Source organism: Microcaecilia unicolor, chromosome 1 (assembly GCF_901765095.1).
Source record: "Microcaecilia unicolor chromosome 1, aMicUni1.1, whole genome shotgun sequence".
Classification (NCBI taxonomy): Eukaryota; Metazoa; Chordata; class Amphibia; order Gymnophiona; family Siphonopidae; genus Microcaecilia; species Microcaecilia unicolor.
Genome location: NC_044031.1, coordinates 243759085 through 243782915, shown reverse-complemented (window position 1 = coordinate 243782915; position 23831 = coordinate 243759085). Strand labels below are relative to the sequence as shown.

The following is a 23831-nucleotide window of genomic DNA, read 5'->3' as shown; positions in this document are numbered from 1 at the left end:
TTCAGAATTCCCAGTCCAGTTCCCGCAGCCCCTAAAATAGTAACATACCATGCTCGCCGTACCCTAGTACAGCGAGGCAAGTGTGGAAATGTAACATTGTAAGTTAATACAGTCTTTCTATACTGCATAGACATGTTTTTGCATGTAGTGGGAATGCGTGACAGTGGAGCAGGATTAGTCATATTACTAACAGCAAGCAACACATGCAACAAGTCCATCCAGGGTGCAAAACGGTTTGCAATTGGTGTAGCATTAGTGAAAATCCATTCAGCAGTTCGATTCAAAGTAATATTTACTATAGAGCTGTTACAAGTTTGGAGGAACTGCATTTTGCGTGTCCGATTCCATAGTCTCCATATCTGGTCCCGCAATCCCATAGGCTGGATGCACATAACCCAGGAAGTAGCATTTTGGATAGTCACATTCACAAAACTGGATGAAACAACTACAAAGCGCTGTTCAGTTTTATGAAACACAGCTTGGGAAGCAGTTACGTTCAATACCGGACATGCAGTATGACATGTATAATTATCTTGCTGTAAGGTCGAGTTATTTTTGTTGCTCCACCAATAGTGGACACGCGAGGCCACTCCCAGCACCCGCTCGCCGGGAGTACGGGCATCGAGTTCCCAACCCAAACAGAGAAACAGTATGCCCTGAAACAAAAAGAAATAGAGAAACACATATAAATCCTATTCCCTTAAATAACAATGATCAGCAGGAACATTCGTCCAACTCTGTTGTCCTGGCTGAACTACTGTAACAGTATTGTCCTCCCCTCGGGCTATAATTTCAGCAGGTTGAGGAGGACCTGGGTGTGCAGGGTCCTGATGCCATACCCGACCACCCACACCCCTCCCAGTAGACCCAAACCCAGTGCTTTTTTTGGTAGAAAAAAAGGTACCGGTACTCATTAAGGGCGGAGTCACCACACATGGCTCCACCCCTATGATAGCCACACCCACATTAACCACACCCCCTATACCAGCCATGGCGCATATAAACAGACATCATTGAAAATATTACAGTACTATAGGAGACAAAAATAACGTGATTTTTTTTCATTATAAATAATCTCTGTAAGCTCTTACAGCTCCAGTATACCCAGTGCAAAATAAGACAGCCAATGTAAATTCTCAAATTGAACATATTACAAACACTAAAATGAAAATAAAATGATTTTTTTCTACCTTTGTTGTCTGGTGACTGTTTTTCTTTCCATATTGGTCCCAGTCTGTCATTCTCCTTTCCTTTGTTTTCGCTTAACTCTTCTGTGCCATTTGTCATTTTTGTCTCCTTTTTCATTGCTTTCTTCAATATTTTTCAGGCTCTCTCTCTGTCCAGATTTAATTCATTCTTACTATCCATTCTTTAATTTCCTTCATCTACCTGTGGCTTTTCATCTTTTCCTCACCCTTGTTCTCCCCATGCCCCTTCCTCTTATTCTCCAGTCTTTCTCTATTCCCCTTTTCCATCCAGCAGCTCTGCTTTCTCTCCCCATCCTTCCAGTGTCTCCCCTATTTCTTTCTGCATTCTTCCATCCAGCGTCTTCCCTCTTTCTCTCTTCCGTTTTCCCTTTCTCCCCATCCTTCCATCTGTGTTTTTCCCTCTCTCTCCCCATCCTTCCATCTGTTTTCCCCCTCTCCACATCCTTCCATCTGTTTTCCCTCTTTCTTTCCCCATCCTTCCATCGGTTTTTCCCACTCTCCCCAATCCTTCCATCTATGTTTTTCCCTCTCTCTCCCCATCCTTCCATCTGTTTTTCCCCTCTCTCCCCAATCCTTCCATCTGTTTTTCCCTCTCTCTCCCCATCCTTCCATCTGTTTTTCCATCTCTCTCCCCATCCTTCAATCTGTATTCCCCTCTCTCTCCCCAATCCTTCCCTCTGTTGTTTTCCCTCTTTCTCTCTCTCCCCAATCCTTCCCTCTGTTGATTTCCCTCTTTCTCTCTCTCCCCAATCCTTCCCTCTGTTGTTTTCCCTCTTTCTCTCTCTCCCCAATCCTTCCCTCTGTTGTTTTCCCTTTCTCTCTTTCCCCAATCCTTCCCTCTGTTGATTTCCCTCTTTCTCTCTCTCCCCAATCCTTCCCTCTGTTGTTTTCCCTCTTTCTCTCTTTCCCCAATCCTTCCCTCTGTTGTTTTCCCTCTTTCTCTCTTTCCCCAATCCTTCCATCTGTTTTTCCCTCTCTCTCCCCATCCTTCCATCTGTTTTTCCATCTCTCTCCCCATCCTTCAATCTGTATTCCCCTCTCTCTCCCCAATCCTTCCCTCTGTTGTTTTCCCTCTTTCTCTCTTTCCCCAATCCTTCCCTCTGTTGTTTTCCCTCTTTCTCTCTCTCCCCAATCCTTCCCTCTGTTGGTTTCCCTCTCCCTGCCAAGTTTCCCGAGAACAGCGCGAAGTCACGACGTCGCGACGCACGCGGCACCAGCCCCCATTTCCGGCCGCTGCTGCTTCTCCTGTTGAGCAGCAGTGGCCGCTACACAAAGAAAAAGAAGATTTAAAAAAAAAATGAAACCTGGCTGAAACGCGGCACCCCGGCACTGTAGACAGCCATTAGGCATTGGCTGTTGCCCTGCAGCCGCTCCTCCTCTTGCCTCTACGTCACTGCCCCTGGAGGAAGACCCCGGAGGAGCGCAGTGACGTAGAGGCAAGAGGAGGGGCGGCTGCGGGGCAACAGCCAATGCCTAATGGCTGTCTACAGTGCCGGGGTGCCGCGTTTCAGCCAGGTTTGAAGTTTTTTTAAAAATCTTTTTCTTTGTGTAGCGGCTGCTGCTGCTCAACAGGAGAAGCAGCAGCGGCCGGAAATGGGGGCTGGCACTGCGTGCGGGACATAGACTCACGGGGCGGGGGAAGCAAAAAAAAAAAAAGGTGCCGGTACGCCGTACCGTTGCGTACCGGCACAAAAAAAGCACTGCCCAAACCCCTGTGTACCTCGCTCAGTGACTCCCACAAAATCAGAAATTTGAGTAAAAGAGGAGGAATTGACAAGAATTATCAACAATTGTGCTATCCTATCCCCAGCCTGCACCATTACATCCTCCTCAGTGTGATTCATCAGAAGGACTATGACCTCCCCCTGATAATCTCTGTCAATGACACCTCCCACAGGAAGTAAGCCACGAAAAGCCCAACTGGAATGGGCCGCAATCTGAGCATAATGGCCAGCTGGGAGAGATAAAGCAAACCCGGCTGGAAATTTTGTCACCACTCGGGACGCACAAAGAGTGTCAAAGAGGGCTACAAGATCAAAACCAGCAGCGTCAACCATATGACGGAGTGGTATAACAGCTTTCGGATGCGAAATTGGTAAAGGGCCAATATAATCTAGTTGCCAAATTTGGCCAGGTAACTTACCTCGAGCAAGTGTACCTTTGACTGGGTGTGGTATAGGGCGTTTAGAGGTTATAGGGGAAACATGTGCATCAACATGATAGACATAGGCAGAAGTAGATTGCAGAATTCACTAATTTCTTGCCATAACTGTGATCCCCAAACCAGTTTAGTATGAATATACCAATCATTCTGTTTCCATGTAGGTAACCAGGTTGTTAATCCATTTGCCACAGCCCATGAATCAGTATATATGTATGCCTCTGGCGCATTTTGTTTAAGTACCAGATAGACATCAGTGCAGCTTCTATAGCTCCATTTTGTATCCATATGAACACATGGATACAAGCTTTCTGTATGTTCCCTACATTGCAGATAGTTGATGTGGATTGCTACAACAGGTAGGTGTTTACAGTCCGTGCTTCCTTTTCAGCCAGACAACTCAGTAGTGTTGTATGGACTGGGCATAGTTTTCTGATGTAACTAAGTATGACAGTACTGTAGTTTTGTGAGCATCTCTTAAATGGCTTTAGGACTGGTCTGGTGTGATCAGTACTATATAGAAATATTCTGCAGACAGCATTGCCACAGGCTTCCTAAAAACTACTATGTAGATATCAGAGATGGCCTCACTGTTAGCTGAGACATCATGGATCATGTTTTGGGGTAGTCTAAAAATAAATTTGGAACATATCAAGTGACATCAAATTCGAACATATCATCACCATGGAAAGCAGACTGTGGAGTACCTCAAGGATCATCACTATTACCACTCCTTTTCAACCTAATGATGACCCCACTAGCAAAGTCCTTATCCAGTCAAGGCCTCAACCCTTTCATATACGCAGATGATGTCACAATATACATCCCATGCAAACATGACCTTAGAGAAATCACCAAAGAAATCAAACTCAGCCTGAACATCATGAACTCATGGGCAAATGCATTTCAACTAAAACGTAACACAGAAAAAACACACAGTCTCATCCTCTCATCCCAATATAACACGAACAAACCCACCAACATAACCACCTCAGACTACATCCTCCCTATCTCAGACAGCCTGAAAATTCTCGGAGTCACAATCGACCGAAACCTCACACTAGAGAGCCAAGTGAAAACTACAACGAAGAAAATGTTCCACTCAATGTGGAAGCTCAAACGAGTGAAACCTTTTTTCTAATTGTTTATTTATTAATTTCAATTTAAATATCAAGCAACAGTTGTACAGAAAAGTAGTTAAATACAATATTACTTCTATAAAGAAGAATAACGAAGAAAATGAAAAAATCACACTATTAAAGATCTTATACATATTCAACATACTCAAGTCCACAATTAAGATTCAACCATTTGAATAATGGAAACAAGGTGTAACTTAAAGAAAATTGAAATAAACCTGTGTAGTTAGGAAAGAATATACTATTTCAGGGTTTTTAGTTCTCACTTTCAATTCTCTTGGTTACCAGAAATTCAGTGAGCTGTGTAGGTTCAAAGAAAACATATTTTGTTGAATGAAATCTAACTATGCATTTACACGGGTAATGAAGAAAGAAAGAAGCTCCCATCTACAATACTCCAGGTCTACTTAGAAGAAATAGACGTCTACGCTTTTGGGTCTCTTTTGTCACATCTGGAAAGAGTCTTATTTTTAGTCCAAGAAATTCTTTATTCCTGTTTTTAAAGAAAAGTCTCATCATCCATGCCTTATCCAGTGCTAAAACGACGGTCGCCATTAATGTAGAGGAAATAACCATTTCTGTATCCGAGGAGTCCAGAATAGTAGATATATCTAAAAGAGAGTCTGAAGTCTCTTGGCTTCTTGTCGGTTTAACTGGTAAATAATATATCTGCGAAAAAGGAGGTATTGATTCTTCAAGAATCTGAAGCACCTCTTTTATATACCTTTTTAACATTTCTTTAGGTGATATTGTTTTAACTTTAGGAAAATTAATAAAACTTAAGTTATTATTTCTCTGATTATTTTCCAAGGCTTCAATTTTCCTACACATATTCGTTAAGTCTTTAATCATTACAACTTGTGTTCCTTGCATTTTTTGTTCTTTTTGATCTTGCTTTTGTATTTTTTTCATTCAGTTTTAAGTTCAATAGTTTTTATTAAAGAAGATGCAGTTTAACATTGTAATTGAGTATTGTATACAATCCTTTTCATTCAGTTTTAAAACATCATCAGTAACCTTCACCAGGTTCTCTGATAATGTTTGAGTTTGTAATTCCAATTGTTGACTCTGTGGACATAAGACCTTACCAAGATTGGCAATTAAGGCCCATAAAGAGTCTAATGTAACTTCAGATGGTTTTTCTAAGAAGGAAAAAGTTTGCATAGATTGATTTTTTTGAGAGGAGTTACTTATTTCACTGCCCGTATTCAAGAGATCTCCTGCAGGCTAAGTTGTTTGTCTCACAGCACCGTCGGTATCCAAAATCTTGGAACTCCTCAAATCATCTCCTAGTTGTTTCTGTGCCTCGTATCCACCCAATTCCGCTATGGGTGAAACCGCCAATGGAGTGCTCGCTTTCTGTGGTTGTGGGGGGGGGGGAACCCTTTGGTCTGGGCTCAAAGTAACTTCCAGCACTGGTGTCAGCCCTGGGCCTCCACTCGCTCCGGCGGACGCAAGCGTGCCGCTCACAGACCCACTTCTTTCCTGTGAGTTCCGCACAAACGTGTCCATGGATCCGATCACCGGGACGGCAGGTCGACCCGAGGCCACCACGGAGGTCGATTTGCCCCTTCGCTTTGGCATTGCGAGGCCTAGAACACAAAAGCAGAAACCTCAGCTACCTCAGGTTTAGTCCAATCCGCCATCTTGAATCCCATTTGGAAATCGTGAAACCTTTTTTCCCGAGGGAAATATTTTGCAACTTGGTACAATCTATGGTACTAAGCCATCTAGACTACTGCAACAAAATCTATGCGGGATGCAAAGAATAAATCATAAAGAAACTCCAAACTGCTCAAAACACAGCAGCCAGACTTATATTTGGAAAAATTAAATTCGAAAGCGCCAAACCCCTACGAGAAAAACTGTACCGGCTCCCAATCAAGGAACATATCGCGTTCAAAATCTGCACCCGGGTTCCTGTCAAACAAAGCTTCACAAAGCACCACATTTTCTTTTTGTACAATCAATGGTCCTAAGCCATGCAGATTACTGCAACGGAATTTATGCGGGATGTAAAGAACAACTCACAAAAAAACCCAGCCCGCCAAAAACACAGCAGCCAGAATGATATATGGTAAAACACAATTCAAAAGTGCTAAACCCTTTCAAGAAAAGCTGCACTGGCTCCCAATCAAAGAACGGATCATCTTCAAAATCTGCACTTTGGTCCACAAAATCATCTACGGAAAAGTCCCGGGATACATGACAGACCTCATAGACCTACCAACCAGAAACACATCAAGATCAACACGAACATACCTAAATCTCCATCACCCAAGCTGCAAAGGACTCAAATACAAATCAACCTATGCATCCAGCTTCTCCTATATAAGCACACAACAATGGAACGCAATACCAAAAGGCGTGAAAACAACATACGACCACCTGAACTTCCGGAAATAACTAAAAACTAACTTGTTAAAAAAGGCATACCCTAACGATCCAACTTAAATGCCTTAACCCAGCAACACAACAAAACCAAAGCTCATACTGGACATAACTTAACTCTTCTTTCTTACGATTCCCCAATGTGTCTGTCACATATGAACTTTACCACAACCTCACTTTGTATTTGTTAAAACCGGTATTGACGATCGCCTCTACGGTACTATATAAGCCACACTGAGCCTGCAAATAGGTGGGAAAATGTGGGATACAAATGTAACAAATAATAATAATAATAATACTGGGTTCAATTCCCTCTGCATCCCCTTGTCACTCAGGCCGAATCACCTTATCCCATATAACTACATGTTTATAGTAGCTATTTTTATTTTGGATTAGGAAAGAGGGTAGAGAAATTGTGCAGCCTCTGACTGTTCCCAGGTGTGCAGCCCTCTCTTCTGTTAAGAGGTTTGTGGACCTTACTTATTTGGCCCAATACACTCTAATCTTGTTTTATGTGTCTTCCAATATCCTTAATGGATAGTGTTCTGTCTCTAGTGCTCATGCTATAATGAGAATCACATGAATCCCAAAAGACTGTGGGCAGCTGGTCAGTTGAGAGAGTATGTGTATCTACACCCCTCCCCCTGGTGTTTGGACATAGGAGTGTATTGAGTTCTGTCTGGCTCAGGGATGTTTGATAGGATTTCCATCCTCATGCAGAGATACCCAGTTCACTAATCCCAGGCTGGAGAGGTTGGGCCATTCCAGAACTTCTAACTACCTCATCCTGGAGCATTATGGAACTTTCTGCACTGATTTCAAAGGCCAGGATCAGCCATTACAAATCCCACACTGCTTTAGAATGTAAGTTCCAAATGAGGACAGGACCCAATCAGTGCTGCAAGATCCATTATGCACCAGGATAGGGCAGTTAGAAACTAAAGAGTGGCCCCAAATGGGTAGCCTGGAACTGGCTAACTTGGCATCTTTCTGTAGTGCTTATCTGGGAAAGAAGAGAGACTGGCCTGGATCATTGAACCAGGGTATGAACTGTGCACCCTGAACATCAAAGATGTATGTTATGGAGTTTAAAACAAGGAGGTTTAACTACAGGACATGGCGTCATACCCCCAGTGGCACATGGGGCATACACACTTTGAACAAAGAGCTTTCACATTTCCATCAATGCAGCCACTGCTATGTGTGAATTAGAGAGCTGCACAGGAACTGGGCTAGCAAGATTCCTGCGGATACCATGGGAATCCCACGGGATCCCTTCCAGGACTGCGGGGATCCCATGGGGATGGGCCAAGGTCCACAGGGATCCCACGGGGATGGACCTGGGTCCTGCGGGGTTCCCGCAGAACTGAATGGAGTGAAGGGGAAACAGATACTACCCTGTCTTCAACTTCCCATTCACCTCTCCAGCCCTGGATGGCCTCCCTACACATACCTCGCGTCACCCTGGTGGTCTAGTGGCTTGCTTCAAGGCAGGAAAGGTCCCCACGCTTTCCTGCCTGCTACCGCTGATCCTTTTGCTGGTGCCGCCGCTTGTTTAAGATGGCTGCTGAGATTTCAAGCGGCAGTCTTGTGAGGCTGCCATTTGAACTCTCAGTGGCCATTTTAAACAAGCGGCCGCAGCAAGAGGATCAGCGGCAGCGGGCAGATAATGTTGGTAGCATTTTTATTTAATCACACATATTTTCAAACATACTGACTTGTGTAGCATACGGATGTACACAGAGGAAGTATAATAATGGAATAATTTTTCATAGGTACAGTAGTAATTTGTTTATAAATTATGATCAGTGTGTAATTTGGAGTTGTTTAAAGAGACACCCTAACACTGTTACATTCATGCAGTGATTTTTTTTCTCTCTTGGCAATGGAGAGATATCATGTTATGAGAACCAGGTGCTCAATATTCAGACTATCTATCTATTTATTTATTATGCTTATATCCCATATTAAACATGAATTAGGTTGAAACCAGGGAGCATTTACATTTTTTTTCCTGTGTCTACATTAAAAGAAAAAGATAGCATGTGGGAATTTGCTCCTTTTGTTTTGTGGATTGCAGTGGTATATTATACTATGGTAAATCTTATATGCTGAGCGTTTGCCTAAAGAATAACAATTCTAACAACACAATTGCAAACTTCTGTGCCTCATACAGCTTGTAGAATTAAGAGGTAAGAGACTTCAGATTCCCGGTGCTATTTCCCTTGACTTGGAAAAGCACTGCTCTGCTGCGCCAAGGGAAATAGCACCGGGAATCTGAAGTCTCTTACCTCTTAATTCTACAAGCTACATGAGGCACAGAAGTTTGCAATTGTGTTGTTAGAAGTAGTATATTATAAAAATGTGCTTGCCTTTTTTATTACTACTATTTCACAGAGAGGTATTGAATGAGGGAAGGGTTTCCTTCATGTAGATGTTCTGTCCAACGTCAGTCTAAATGTGCCAACATTGTCCAGTTCATCACTTTATTAGCTGCCAAGATTATACAAAGTTAATTATGTTCAGTGGAAAATAAATCTCTTGCCTCAGGCTGCTTGCTTTGTGAATATTCTATCACGGTTTCATTATTTATTTATTTATTTTATTTATTTGTTACATTTGTACCCCACATTTTCCCACCTATTTGCAGGCTCAGTGTGGCTTACATAGTACCGTAAAGGCATTTGCCAATTCGGTTGATAACAAATTCAAGGTTATATTGTGGTCAAATGAGGTAGGTGTGAATCAGGCGTCATGAGGGTCGAAGGGAATGAAGATTGTAAATTGCCCAGTACGATCACTGGTTATGCTGTGTTGCTGGGTGTGAGGATTTACGTTGGATCGGTGGGATAGGCCTTTTTGAAGAGGTGGGTTTTTAGTGATTTCCTGAAGTTTAGGTGGTCATGGATTGTTTTCACAGCTTTTGGGAGTCCATTCCATAGTTGTGCACTTATGTAGGAGAAGCTGGATGCGTAAGTTGTTTTGTATTGAAGTCCTTTGCAATTTGGGTAATGTAGGTTTAGGTATGATCGTGATGATCCGATTCCATTTCTGGTTGGTAGATCTATGAGGTCTGTCGTGTATCCTGGGACTACGCAGTAGATAATTTTGTGGACCAAAGTGCAGATTTTGAAGATGATCCGTTCTTTGATTGGGAGCCAGTGCAGCTTTTCTTGAAAGGGTTTAGCACTTTTGAATTGTGTTTTACCATATATCATTCTGGCTGCTGTGTTTTTGGCGGGCTGGGTTTTTTTGTGAGTTGTTCTTTACATCCCGCATAAATTCCGTTGCAGTAATCTGCATGGCTTAGGACCATTGATTGTACAAAAAGAAAATGTGGTGCTTTGTAAAGCTTTGTTTGACAGGAACACCCTTGCTAAGGTAAAGTTTCCTCCAGCTCTTTGTGGGAAGAACTGTAGAGGCAGCTGCTTTAAAAAAAAAAAATCCAGAGTTTCCGGTGACGTCATGACCGTGAGAGGTTGAGCACTTCGATCTCTCCAGCTCCTAGCCTCCCTTTGAAGCCATTAAACGGTGCAAATAAGACCCCAGCTCGCAACAACTAGCGAATCGACGTCTCCTCGATCAGCTGATCAATTTTTCTAACTCTCCGGTGGCGAAATGACGGCGAAAAATGCCCCGAAAGACAGACTCCGCGCCCGGGTAGGGGAAGAGAAAATGGCGCCGCCCGCGAGCCCGCCCGGCCCGACGGTTTCGTCCACATGGATCGCGGAAATCACAGCGGAGATGACAGCGGTGATGGACGATCTCTTGAACCGCCGGCTGGCCCCGATTGATAATAAACTTGAACGGGTGCAAACCCAACTCACAGATCTGTCTAAGGATTGTGCTGCTTTTCAATCGCGGGTCAGCGAGGTGGAAGACCGCGTCACGGTAGTCGAAGGCGCGCAGAATCAGATGCAGGAAAAGCTGCGGGTGCTTGAAGACAAAGTTGAGGACCTCGAAAACAGGTCCAGAAGAAATAATATCAGGATGGTGGGACTCCCGGAGAGTATACAAGAACGAGGCCTGGAGACCTTTTTGGCTCAGTGGCTGGCTGAGGAACTACAACTCCCAGAAGCCCTGGGACCAATTCACATAGAGAGGGCCCATCGGCTGGGGCAGAAGGGCACAGGAACTGGTAAGCCCAGAGTAATCATTATGCGATTCTTGGATTATGCGCAAAAGCAAGACATTTTTCGGCGACTCAGAGCGGGGAAATCGTTGGAATACGAGGGGCTGCCGGTTCGGTGTTTTCAAGACTATTCTGCAGATGTGGCAGCAAAAAGGCGCCAATTTTCGGCAATATGCTCCAAGTTGTTCCAGAAAGAGATACGTTTTGCACTGCAATACCCGGCAAAGCTGCGAATTACTCACAATGGAGCATCTAAAATTTATGAAACAACAAGCGCAGCCCAGGAGTTCTTACAGCAGTTGGACGCAGCCGCACCAGAGGATCGCTGAGAGAGGAATCGAGATATCAGCTGCCGGCAGCAGACCGGAGAGAGGAGCGACTGTGAGAAGAGGAGTTGGTATATAGATATGTTTTATACAGTGCACAGACAGGAACACTGAGGTTTAAGTGTGGTTGGAAGCACTGTATAGAAACTCTTTACATGTTATAGTTCCAGGTTCATGATGAGTGGTTGGGTCTTTGAGTGCCAGGGATAAAATTTGTTGGGAATTTGTATTGGCTTTCGGAGGGAGGGGGGAGGGACGTAGGAAGTGATGGTCCCAGTTAGTGGGTCCGAATACAGGGAACAGGGGAGGGGTTGGGATGGGGGGAGGGGGAGTAAGGGGAGAAGGTTAGAGGGACGGAGTGGGTTGGGGGGGTGGGCAGTGGGAGCCATTTCAGGCCTAAGCTACCGGGAAATAATTGTAAAGGGACAGGTCTCCCAGAACATTTTGAAGACAGGATATAGGAGTTGGTGGGGGGCTTCACTGGTGGGCAGAGGACAGAAAGAGGTACAGGAGCAGGCCTACGGCCATCAAATGGATAGGAGAACACGAACTGAGGGTGGGCAGAGGCTGGGATGCCCCCCCTCAACAACATCACAGTTATATGGTATGGGTATCATCTCACTTCAGCTAGCAGTATGGTACAAATCGTAAGCTGGAATGTAGGAGGGGTAACGTCACCTATAAAACGGTCCAAGATTCTGCAGCAGCTAAATAGACAGCATGCGGATATCGCTCTCTTACAGGAGACGCACCTGTCACGGGTGGAACATGCTAAATTATGCACTTGGTGGGTAGGTGACTGCATAGCGGCGCACGCGTAGGGGAAAAAGGGGGGTGTTGCAATTTTGTTCCGTAAAAATATTGCTACAGCAATCTGTCCACTCTTAGTGGACCCCGCGGGGCGCTATGTCATTCTGGAAGCCATAGTGGGCAAACAAAAATTGTTATTATGCAACATTTATGCCCCCAACAACTATGACAAACGGTTTTTTCAGCCTGTGATAAATTTTCTCCTTAAGCAACCACATGCAGAGATCATAGTAGGTGGTGATTTCAATGCGGTCTGGGACCCATCAATGGATAAATCAATGCCTAGCACCTCTGCGACCTACTACAACAACAAAGGCTTGTTGAAGTTGAGCCAGCTGTTAGATCTGACGGATGTTTGGAGGGTGTTTCACCCGGATGTGAAAGATTATACCCACCTTTCGCGGGCTCACTCAACTCAATCCCGCATTGATTATGTTTTAGTCTCCCGGAAGATGTTTGGGGAAATTTTAACAGCGGAGATTGGACCTTACGTAGTGTCAGACCATGCATGGGTTCGAGTGGAGTGGCAGCCCCGGGGCCAGGTCAGACGGGCTAATAGGTGGCAGTTCCCCACAGAACTTTATACAGACCCCATATTAAAGGGACGTTTACAAGCTAGCTGGGAAGGCTATGTCACACACAATCAGGCACATAGGAACGACCCGATTCTGTTCTGGGAGGCAGCTAAGGCCGTGCTACGTGGGGAAATCATTAGTCACGCTCACCACGTTCGGACATCGAGAGATCGAGAAATACTATGACTGAGTAAACAACTCTGCAGTGCGAGAAAACGGTTTGGGGAGACACATGCGGCAAGCCATAAGCAACAAGTGCTCGAATTACAAACAGCATTGAACGAACTCCTACACGGGCGCGCTCGGAAATCGCAGATTTATTACCGCTACATGCTTTATAAACATGGGAATAAAGTGGGCAAATTGATGGCCAAACTCCTTAAACCAAAAGGGGGAAATAGGAATATTCTTACCCTTCGGGGACAGAGGGGAGGCCTTACAACTTCCGATAAAGATATCGGCAACATTTTCCAGTCCTTCTATAAAGATTTATACGCACCCCCAGAAGATGTGGGCCTTGATAATCAGATGTATTTGAATAATCTCAATCTCCCTAAGCTTACACAACAAGAAAGGGACGGCCTTAACCAATTAATTACGGAGGAGGAGGTGTCCCTGGTAGTTGCACAGAGCCCATTGTTAAAGGCCCCCGGACCAGATGGTCTACGCGCAGAATTTTATAAATTGATGGGAGCGGGAATCATATCAGATTTAACCAGATTTCTAAACTGCATGATAGACGTAAAGGCAATGCCTTCCGACCTAAATAAGGCGCAAATAATAGTGCTGCTTAAACCGGGGAGAGACCCGGTAGAACCGGCATCGTACCGCCCCATATCGCTGTTGAACTACGACACCAAGTTGGTGGCTAAAATCTTGGCCAATAGGTTGGCGAGGCTGCTGCCCCGCCTTATACATGACAGTCAAGTGGGCTTCGTAGGAGGCCGGACAGTAAGTAAAAATTTGAGGGCAATCCTGACATCCTTAGAACATAGCAAGTGCAAGGGTATGGCGTCACTGCTAGTCAGCTTTGATGCCGAAAAAGCCTTTGACAAGGTGCATTGGGCCTTTCTTTTTGATGTATTGGAAACCTATGGTTTCTCGGGCAGATTTGTAGAGGCGATCCAAACATTATATGATAACCCGAGCGCCACGATCTGGGTTAATGGGGTGGAGTCAATGAGTTTTCCTATTAAGAGAGGGACCAGACAGGGCTGCCCCCTATCCCCACTCCTTTTTGTTCTGGTGTTTGATCCCCTTATTAGGGACATATTGGAGAACCCCTTGATCAAGGGAGTAAGATTGGGCGCCCAGACATTTAAAATTGCAGCCTTTGCAGATGATCTTTTGGTACACCTCACATCCCCAAAAGTGTCGCTAGAAACGTTGTTAGAGTCTTTCCAAGAGTATGGAGATTACGCGGGTTTTAAAATTAATTTAGACAAATCCGAAGCCCTGGCATCCTCGGTAGAGTGCAGAGAGGTTTGGGGGGATGATTTCCCTTTACGGTGGGCAAACCACTTCTTTAAATACCTCGGTATTAAACTCACAATGAATACAGCAGAATTGCAGCAATTAAATGTCAAGGCCCTCTTAGATTACACCAGACAAAAACTAGACTCTTGGAGGGGACTACCATTGTCCTTGATGGGGCGCATACACTTGATCCAGATGGTGATCTTCCCGCGCTGGCTATATGCCTTGCAGACGCTGCCCGTCCGCTTGTCGAAAAAAGATTTGAAAGGTGTAAATCACTTATGGTGTCAGTTTTGTTGGGCCGGTAAGAGGGCAAGAGTACGACAGGCTTTGTTAATAGGCGGTTGGAAGCAAGGAGGCATCGGCTTCCCGGACCTATTTTTATATAACCAAGCATGTCTTTTACGACACATGAGAGATTGGCTTCTCGAGACGCACTACTATACGCCACATCGTTTGAGAGAGCCTATTTCGCGCCGCATGATATGATTGCTCTACTTCATCTTTCGCGTGATAGAATACCTCCTCACTTCAGACGAAGCATATTGCGCCACCCTCTTCGAGCAACATGGCAGTGGTGGGTTGGGCAATTGGGGGGACATCCAAGTGTCTCTGATCAAATCCCGATTGTAGGGAATGCAGCATTCGAAGCTGGAATGGGTAGCTCGATATTTGGAGGCTGGGGACGGAGAGGCCTTACGAAATTGGAGCATTTGCTGCATGAAAATGGGGACCTAATACCATATGAAGCTTTACAAGTCAAGATAGGATCTGACTGGGGGACTAGATTTGCCTACATGCAACTTAAACATTATATGCAGACATTGAATCAGGCTGCCTTGGGGGGACGTTTGGGAGAAAAGATTCGAGGGTTTTTCGAGGACCTGGCGTCCGAGAGGCACGATTTCTGATTTATATGGAGCCCTGGTCCGGGGGGGACCAATAATAAAATATGAAGATATTAAACTAAAATGGGAGCAGGATCTTGGGACGCCCTTGGCGTCCTGGGACATAGCGGCTTCACTGAAGGGGATCCGACAGTTAGTTAAGGACGAACGACTGAGAGAATGTGGCTATCAGGTGATCCTACGGGGTTACATGACCAAGAAACAGCTGGCTCATATACAGAGGTCGGAGAGTGCTAATTGCTGTAAATGTGATGGCGGCCCAGGCTCATTTTACCATGCTCTCTGGCAATGTCCAAAGGTGCGGGCATTTTGGCAACGTGTCCGTGGTTTTTTGATAACGCTGGGCAATAAAATCCAGGGAACCGACAGGCAATTTTTGCTGGATCAATCTAGAGCTTTTGCCCCTCTAAAGGCACTGGCGGCTCTTTTGTGTAGGAAACTGTGCTTGGTGGCTCGCAAATGTATTATGCAATACTGGACTTCCAAGGAAGCTCCTGCTTATTGGCATTGGAGAAACCAGGTACATCTTCTGGCCTCATGGGAAGCTCGAGACGCTAAAACATCACCCAAGCGCAGAAAGCAATTCCTTCAAATATGGGCCCCTTATCTGCAAATACTGAGTCCGAGAGGGAGAAGCTTGCTCGTTAACACCAGTTGAGGGCCCCAGAGGTTTGTTCGAAACTCCTGCTTAGCTAGGGAAGGCGGGGAGGGAGGGTGAGGGGTAGGGAGGGGGGGGGGGAGGGAGGGGGGATGGGGAACATCTGGTTTTGCACTTTGTAGTTCACTGGGTGCAGTGTTGGTATATTAGTTTGGGCGGATGGCGAGTTTTGACTGTTTTGTGTTATGGTTACATAGTGAAATGTTTAAAGTTTCTGTACCACAGATTGGCGCATAAAAGAAACTGGCAGATATTTATTTTTGTATGGGAACAGCTTAAGTAACTGCGGGGGGGAAAGTAGTCGTACGCTACCCGTAAGTAGTTGATGGGTACAGGTGCACATTGCACAAGTAATGAGGGTTCACACAGAGGAAGAGTGTATAGGCAGGGGGCTATCAGACACAAGGCCCTTTTGCCTTTTGCGATGTATTCTCTTGACTGTATTGGTTATGGTGTCACAGGTCTTATTATGTAATAGCCATTTCCTTTTGTGTACAATGTTATATAAACCTCAATAAACAAATTTGAACATAAAAAAAAAAATCCAGGCTTTTTGTCCGCGATTTACAGCACTGCTGTTTTTGGTTGGATTTAGGCAAGCAGGGCAGCTCCTCTAGTGTTTGTTTTTAAAGGTCGTTTTTACTTTCGCTTTGGCATTTGTTTTGCTCATCAGCTGTTCCGATGTCGGAGAAGCTTCAGCTGTGCTCCGTGTGTCAACGTCGGGCCCTTGGGATGAGCGGGGTCTGTAAATTCTGCACCGTGGCAGAAATTTTTGAGGAGCAGGGTGCAGGACTGGCTAAGTCGTTGGCATCGGTGGTGCCGGAGGCGGGGGGTGGGCCGATTCGGGTGTCTGTAATGCGGTCATGTCTCCCACTCCCTCGATGCTGGTTTTGGCGGGAACTTCCGCCATTTTAGATGTTTCCTTGTCAGACGCCCCCCGGGCCTCTCTGCCTTCTCTGTCTGCGGCTCCAGCTCCTGTTTTGCCTCAGGGGGAAGCTGGTTTCCCTCCTGAGTTTGTGGTACAGATGAACCAAGCCTTCTTGTTACACAAAACGCTCCTGCTGAACCTCCAGCAAAGAAATCTCTGGAGTGTTCTTCTGTGCCTTTAAAGAGGGTCAGGCAATCTGTGGAGGCAGAGCAGGATGATTCCTTTGGTCCTGAGCAGGAGCTGCCTTCTTTGGCAGAGGAGGTATGGTTTCCTGAAGAGGTTTTTCCTGAGGATTTTGATCAGGCAGTAGATAGAGAAGAATCTCTTCCTGTGGGGGAGGATCCTTCAGTGGTAAGAAGTTTTCATAAAGATGACCTTCAGGAGCTTATTTCTCATGTTTCGTCTACTCTCCATTTTGACGACCAGGATAGCCCTGTGGCCGAGCCTAGAAAGGTGGATTTGCTGGTCAAGGGTATTCGCAGGGCCGGTAGGTCTTTTCCCATGCATCAGGATATTAGAGCTATTATTCAGGCTCAGTGGAAGCGTCCGGATTCTGTTTTTCGGCTTGCTAGGGCCATGGGCAGGCTTTATCCAGTTCCTGATTTAGATAAAGATCTCTTACGCTCTCCTGTAGTGGATGCGGTGGTTTCCGCGGTTACTAAGCATAATACGGTTCCGGTAGATGGTGGCACGGCTCTGCGGGACCCCCAGGATCGCCAGATTGAATCCTTGTTGAAGAATGTTTTTGATGTTTCAGCCCTGGCAGTGCAGGCTGCCATTTGTGGTTCCTTGGTCGCGAGAGCTTGTTTCTGTTGGTCTGAGAAGGTGTTAGACCGTTCTTCAGATGATCTTTTGGCTATTGATAATGAAGTGGCCAAGCTGGAAATGGGTTCAGCTTTTTTGGCAGATGCTCTTTATGATTTACTTTAGCCTTCTTCCAAGTCTATGGCTTTTTCTGTTGTGGCTCGCCGTAAGCTTTGGCTGCGTGGGTGGTCAGCGGACGCGGCCTCTAAGTCTAAACTTAGTAGATTTCCCTTTAAGGGTTCTTTTTTTGTTTTGTGAAGAATTGGACAAGCTCGTGCATAGCCTGGGTGAAGCTAAGGTTCCGAGGTTGCTGGAGGATCGTCCTAGAGGTTCTGGTTGTGGTCATTTTTTAGCTCGTGGCAGAGGCCGTGATTTTCGTCGTTTTCGGCCAACCAGAGTTTTTCAGGGGCAACGCTCCAGATTCTTCCAAAGGACTCAGACCTTTCGAGGAGGTCGTAGGGGAGGTCGAGAGGCAGGGGGTTCCCTTTCCTCCTCTTCCCACTCTCAACAATGAAGGTGTGCGGGCCCAGCCTCTAATCCAAGTGGGCGCTCAGTTGGCACAATTTCAAGAGAGGTGGGCCCAGATTACTTCAGATCAGTGGGTAATAGAGGTTATTCGAGACGGGTATGCATTAGTTTGCTCACTCATTGTCAGATGCTTTCCTTCAATCCCCTTGTCGTTCTCACATCAAGGCCGGAGCTGTCTGAGTTACTCTCCGCAGGCCTCTGGATCTTTGAGCGATTTGTCCAGTGCCTTTGGCGGAGAGGGGTCAAGGCCGTTACTCCATTTACTTTCTGGTGCCCAAGAAAGAGGGTTCTTTTCGTCCGATTTTAGATCTCAGGGCAGTCAATCGAGCCCTCAAAGTGCCCTCCTTCTGGATGGAGACTCTACGGTCCGTCATTGTGCAGTCCCGGGAGTTTCTGACTTCTCTTGATCTTACAGAAGCCTATTTCCACATTCCTATTCATCCTGCACATCAACGTTTTCTTCGTTTTGCAGTGCTAGGCCACCATTTTGAGTTTTGGGCTTGCGACTGCTCCCCGTACGTTTACCAAGGTCATGGTAGTTGTAGGTGCGGCTGTCAGTACAGAAGGCATTTTAGTCCATCCTTACCTAGACGATTGGTTGATTTGGGCAAAGTCTTTCCACAAGAGTGTTCAGGTGACGGCTCGGGTGGTTGAATTCTTGCAGTCCCTAGGTTGGGTAGTCAATGTCCAGAAGAGCCGTCTTCAGCCTTCTCAGTCCTTAGAGTATCTGGGAGTCCTCTTTGAACACAGCTGGGTCGTGTATTTCTTCCGCCGGCTCGGGTCCTCAAGCTGCAGACTCAGATTTGACTCTTCTTGCAGACTTCCAGTCCTTCGGCAAGAGACTATCTTCAGGTTCTGGGTTCAATGGCAGCAGCAACCGAGATGGTGCCCTGGGCCAGAGCTCACATGAGGCCTTTGCAGAGGTCGCTTCTGTCGAGATGGTCGTCCCAGACCGGTTCGCTTCATCACAGATTGCCACTTTCATTGCAGGTGAGGACCAGTCTGCGATGGTGGCTTCGAGAGGCCAGTCTGACCAAGGGTATGCCTCTAGATCAGCCCATTTGGACTGTGGTGACGACAGATGTCAGTCTCCTCGGCTGGGGTGCGCACTGTCAGGGGCAGGTTGCTCAGGGTCTCTGGTCTCATCAGGAGACGCTGTGTTCAATCAACCTGTTGGAGACAGGGCCATCCGCCTGGTGCTTCAGAGGTTTCTTCATCTTTTGAGAGGCTGAGTAGTGCGAGTAATGTCAGACAATGCCACAGCGGTCGCATATATCAATCGGCAAGGAGGGATGAGGAGCCTGCCGTTTGAGCGAGAGGCGTCGCTGCTTCTGCAATGGGCAGAAGTCAACCTGGTGGCTCTGTCTGCATCTCACAGAGCAGGGGTCCTAAACATTCAGGCAGATTTTCTCAGTCGTCACATGCTCGATCCCGGAGAGTGGTCGCTAAGTGAAGTGGCGTTTCGTCTGTTGGTCGATCGTTGGGGTTCTCCCAAGATGGATGTTTGCGTCCACAAGCAATGCAAAGCTTCCTCTTGTTTTTCAGTCATCACAAGGATCCCAAAGCGCAGGGAGTGGACGCTGTTTAAGCTGATCACCAGATCCAGGTCGCACATTTTGTCAAGTGCTTCTGCTTGACCTAATGTTCGAGGAAAGCCATCCAACAGCCAATGTTGATCCTGTATTTTTTCTAATTCTGATAGCATCACACGGGTGATCACATGATCTGGCACCAGGAGACCTTGTTCTATGTACTGCTCTGCCAACACACCCACCTCAGTATTCGATTTGATATTGTCTCTCAGGAAATTTCCGCTGGATAGATGCTTCAGTCCGAAGGTTTTGGCGATTCTCTCGCACACTGTCCCTTTGCCGGACCCCGGGGGGCCAAGAATAACGGCTCGCAGTAATTTGGAAGCCATCGCAATGTGTTTTTAAGTTTAAGAAGATAACTGTAAAGGGTTTCCAGCCCGCTCCAAGCTGAGTTACCTGTAAAGTAAGTGAAGCTCACAACGCTCTTCTTCAATCCTGGCTGGACGGGCTAATGTATGCTTTTCCTCCTTGGCCTCTGATAGGGCGTCTTCTTCAGAAGGTAGAAAATTACAAGGGTCATCTGATTTTGGTGGCACCAGTCTGGCCTCGAAGGCCGTGGTTTGTTGACCTTCGACGTCTTCTGGTGAATCTTCCTTTCAGGCTTCCAGTCACGCAAGATATCATTGCAGGGTCCGGTTGTTCATCCGGATCCAGATCGATTCTGTCTTACAGCCTGGCTCTTGAGAGGGCTGTTGACTAAAAAAGGTTACTCTGCTCCAGTGGCATACCAAGGGGGGGGGGGGCGGTGGGGGCGGTCCGCCCCGGGTGCCAGTGGGTGGGGGGTGCTCCGCTCCCGCGGCGCCGCACATTAAAAAAACTGGCGAAGCAGCGTCGCAGGCAGCGCCTCGTGCCCTGCTTGTAAAAAAAAAAATCAAATCTCCTTCCCCTCCTTCTCCTCCTCATCTTGACGTCGACTCGGGCCTTCCAATCAAATTGATTGGAAGGCCCGAGTCGATGTCAAGACAAGGAGAAGGAGGGGAAGGAGATTTGATTTTTTTTTTTTACAAGCAGGGCACGAGGCGCTGCCTGCGACGCTGCTTCGCCGGTTTTAACGGGACTGAGGTGGGGAAGGAGAGGGGCGAAAGGGACTCGGGTGGGGGTGTTCAGAAGGGAGAAGGGGACTGGGGTGGGGGTCTTAGACAGAGGAGGGGAGAAGGGGACTGGGGTGGGGACCTCAAAGGGGAGAAGGGGAGGGGAGAAGGGGACTGGGGGGGGGGTGTTCAGAGGGGAGAAGGGGACTGGGGTGGGGGTCTCAGAGGGGAAAAGGGGAGGGGAGAAGGGGACCGGGGTGGGGATCTCAGAGGGGAGAAGGGAAGGGGAGGGGAGAAGGGGACTGGGATGGGGGTGTTCAGAGGAGAGAAGGGGACTGGGGTGGGGGTCTCAGACGGGAGGGGAGAAGGGGACTGTGGTGGGGGTCTCAGACAGGAGAAGGGGAGGGGAAAAGGGGACTGGGGTGGGGGTGTTCAGAGGGGAGAAGGGGGCTGGAACTGGGGGCTGAAAAAAGGGGCAGAGAGAGAGAGGGGACAGATCCTAGATGGAAGGGGGAGCGAGAGGGAGGGCAGACCCTGGATGGATGGGAGAGGGAGGGCAAATGGTGGATTGAAGGGGCAGAGAGAAAGGGCAGGCAGTGGATGGAAGGGACGGCAGAGAGGGCAGACACTGGATGGCAGAGAGAGAGAGAGAGTGAAGACAGATGCTGGATGGAAGGAAGATGAGGAAAGCAGAAACCAGAGACAACAAACTGTAAATAAAATATATTTTTTTATTTTTTTTGCTTTAGGATAAAGTATTGTAGATGTGTTAAATGTTTATAATAGAACATGTAAATAAGGTAATCTTTTTATTGGACTAATTTTAATACATTTTGACTAACTTTCGGAGAACAAAACCCCCTTCCTCAGGTCAGGATAGGATACTGTAACAGCACTATACTGTACTGACCCGAGGACGGAGGTTTTGGCCTCTGAAAGCTAAATGTATTAGTCCAATAAAATGGTATTATTTTACTTTCTATATTTGTTTTATTTCTATTTGTTAATTTGTAAAGTGGTGATTGGTACTTGTTAGGTTTTTTTTTCAAATTTACATCTGCTGTCTTTATATTTTGCACAGTACTAGGGGACAGTTTCTGTTTCTGTGGTGTTGCATTGTATGCAGAGTCTGGCATTGGGGGTTCAGTTTAATTTTTGTCTAAATAGAAAGTTTATGATTACTTATTCTATAGTGGATTAGGTGTATCTGTGTTTGTGAAAAAGACATGGCTTTCAGTTGGCATTGACTGTGCAGGATCTACGATCTGTACTATTCTGTCTGGTTTCATTTTACAATAGGTGAATTGATGTTCTAGTGCTCACTGTAGTGTTTAAGATGCTTTCCTTTTCCTTGTGTGACTCGTAGAAATGACTGCTTATGGTATGGTAGAATTGCTCTATAGGTCCTGAGTGTTTTGTATTCTCGGCATGCCTAGTCCTGGATTTGGGGGGGGGGGGGGGGGTGTTAAAAAATGACCGGCCCCGGGTGTCAACTACCCTAGGTACACCACTGCTCTGCTCATGTCATTGCTACTATGCTGTGTTCTCGTCGGCGTTCTACTTCTTTGAATTATGTGCGCGCTTGCAGGATATTTGAGGATTGGTGTAGGTAATTTAGTCTATCTCCTTTTAGGGCTTCAGTTTGGATTTTTTGCAGCGGGGTTTTGACAAAGGTTTGGCTTTGTCTTATCTTAAGGTACAGGTTGCGGCTTTGATGTGTTTTCGTGGTCGTATCCAAGGGAAGTCGCTGGCTAGTCATCCGGATGTGGTGCGTTTCCTCAGAAGGGTTAATCTTCTTCATCCTCCCTCTCAATGTTCATTTCCTCGATGGGATCTGAATTTGGTGCTTTCGGTTCTTACTATGCCTCCCTTTGAGTCTTTGTCCTCCTGTACTTTAAAGGATTTAACTCTGAAGACAGTGTTTTTGGTGGCCGTTGCTTTGGCTAGGCGAGTTTCGGAGTTCCACGCGTTGTCGTGTAGATCACCTTTTTTGGAGTTCTGTTCCGATCGCGTAGTTTTGCGGCCAGTTCCGTCTTTTCTTCCCAAAGTGGTATCTCAGTTTCATGTTTCTCAGCTGGTTGTATTGCCTGTGTTAGGTTCTTTCTCCGGCTCGGAGGAGCAGCAGAATTTGAAGTGCTTGGATGTCAAACGAGTGTTGAAGCACTATATTAAGTCTACGGATGACATTCGGCGATCTGATTGTTTCTTCTGACTGGAGGTGCGCGTAAGGGGTTCATGGCCTCTAAGCCCACTATTTCATGATGGCTTAAAGAAATGATTGCTTCAGCCTATCTTCTTTCTGGGAAAACTGTTCCAGAGGCTCACTCTACGAGAGCTCAGGCAGCTTCTTGGGTGGAGCGTTGTCTGGCTCCTCCAAAAGACATTTGTAGGGCGGTGACCTGGTCGTCTTTGCAATCTTTTTCTAAGGACTACAGTTTAGACGTCCTCAGTCGTCGACAGGTTGCTTTTGGGGCGCAAGTTTTGTCGGCGGGGCTGCTAGGGTCCCTCCCATAATTTCACTGCTTTGTTACTTCCCATCAGTCACATTCTGGGCCGGTCCGGAAGGACGCTAAGGAAGGGTAAATTAGGCCTTACCTGCTAATTTTCTTTACTTTAGTCCCTCCGGACCGGCCCAGATCCCTCCCTTCAGATATCTGTGTTTTCAGAGGTTCAAAATTATTTATTGGAGCTGTGTTGCTAGTTTATTTCTCTATTTAAAAAAAAACAAAAACAAGGAAAATGTTTTCTGGCTGTCTAATGTCCTGTTTATAGGACCTTGATATGTTTGAAGGCACTCACCCTTTGTTGGCAATGTGCCGGTGGCTGCTCAGGTTTTTTGGATGCACAGGTTATGTATTTCTTTTCTGGCTTTTCTTCTGCTTTGGTACTTTATTACTGGATCTTTCTCTGGCTGGCAAGGGCTCTTATTGGCTCGCTAGAGTCACAGTTTTTTTCTCAGTCTCCACCTGCTGGAAGGTGTGCACAACCCATCAGTCACATTCTGGGCCGATCCGGAGGGACTATAGGAAAGAAAATTAGCAGGTAAGGCCTAAGGTAAAATTATGTATCATACCTGATAATTTTCTTTCCATTAATCATAGCTGATCAATCCATAGACTGGTGGGTTGTGTCCATCTACCAGCAGGTGGAGATAGAGAGCAAAG

At 46.3% G+C, this 23831-nt stretch overlaps 1 long non-coding RNA gene across 1 annotated transcript; it reads right to left on the bottom strand.

The window, feature by feature from the left end:
- Positions 1-1502: 1502 nt before the first annotated feature.
- LOC115460186 lies at positions 1503-20033 on the bottom strand. The gene is made up of 4 exons (XR_003940401.1): positions 19624-20033; positions 12479-12483; positions 7072-7075; positions 1503-1512 (listed from the first exon to the last, which is right to left on the bottom strand). It is a non-coding gene; the product is annotated as an uncharacterized LOC115460186 (long non-coding RNA).
- Positions 20034-23831: the final 3798 nt, after the last annotated feature.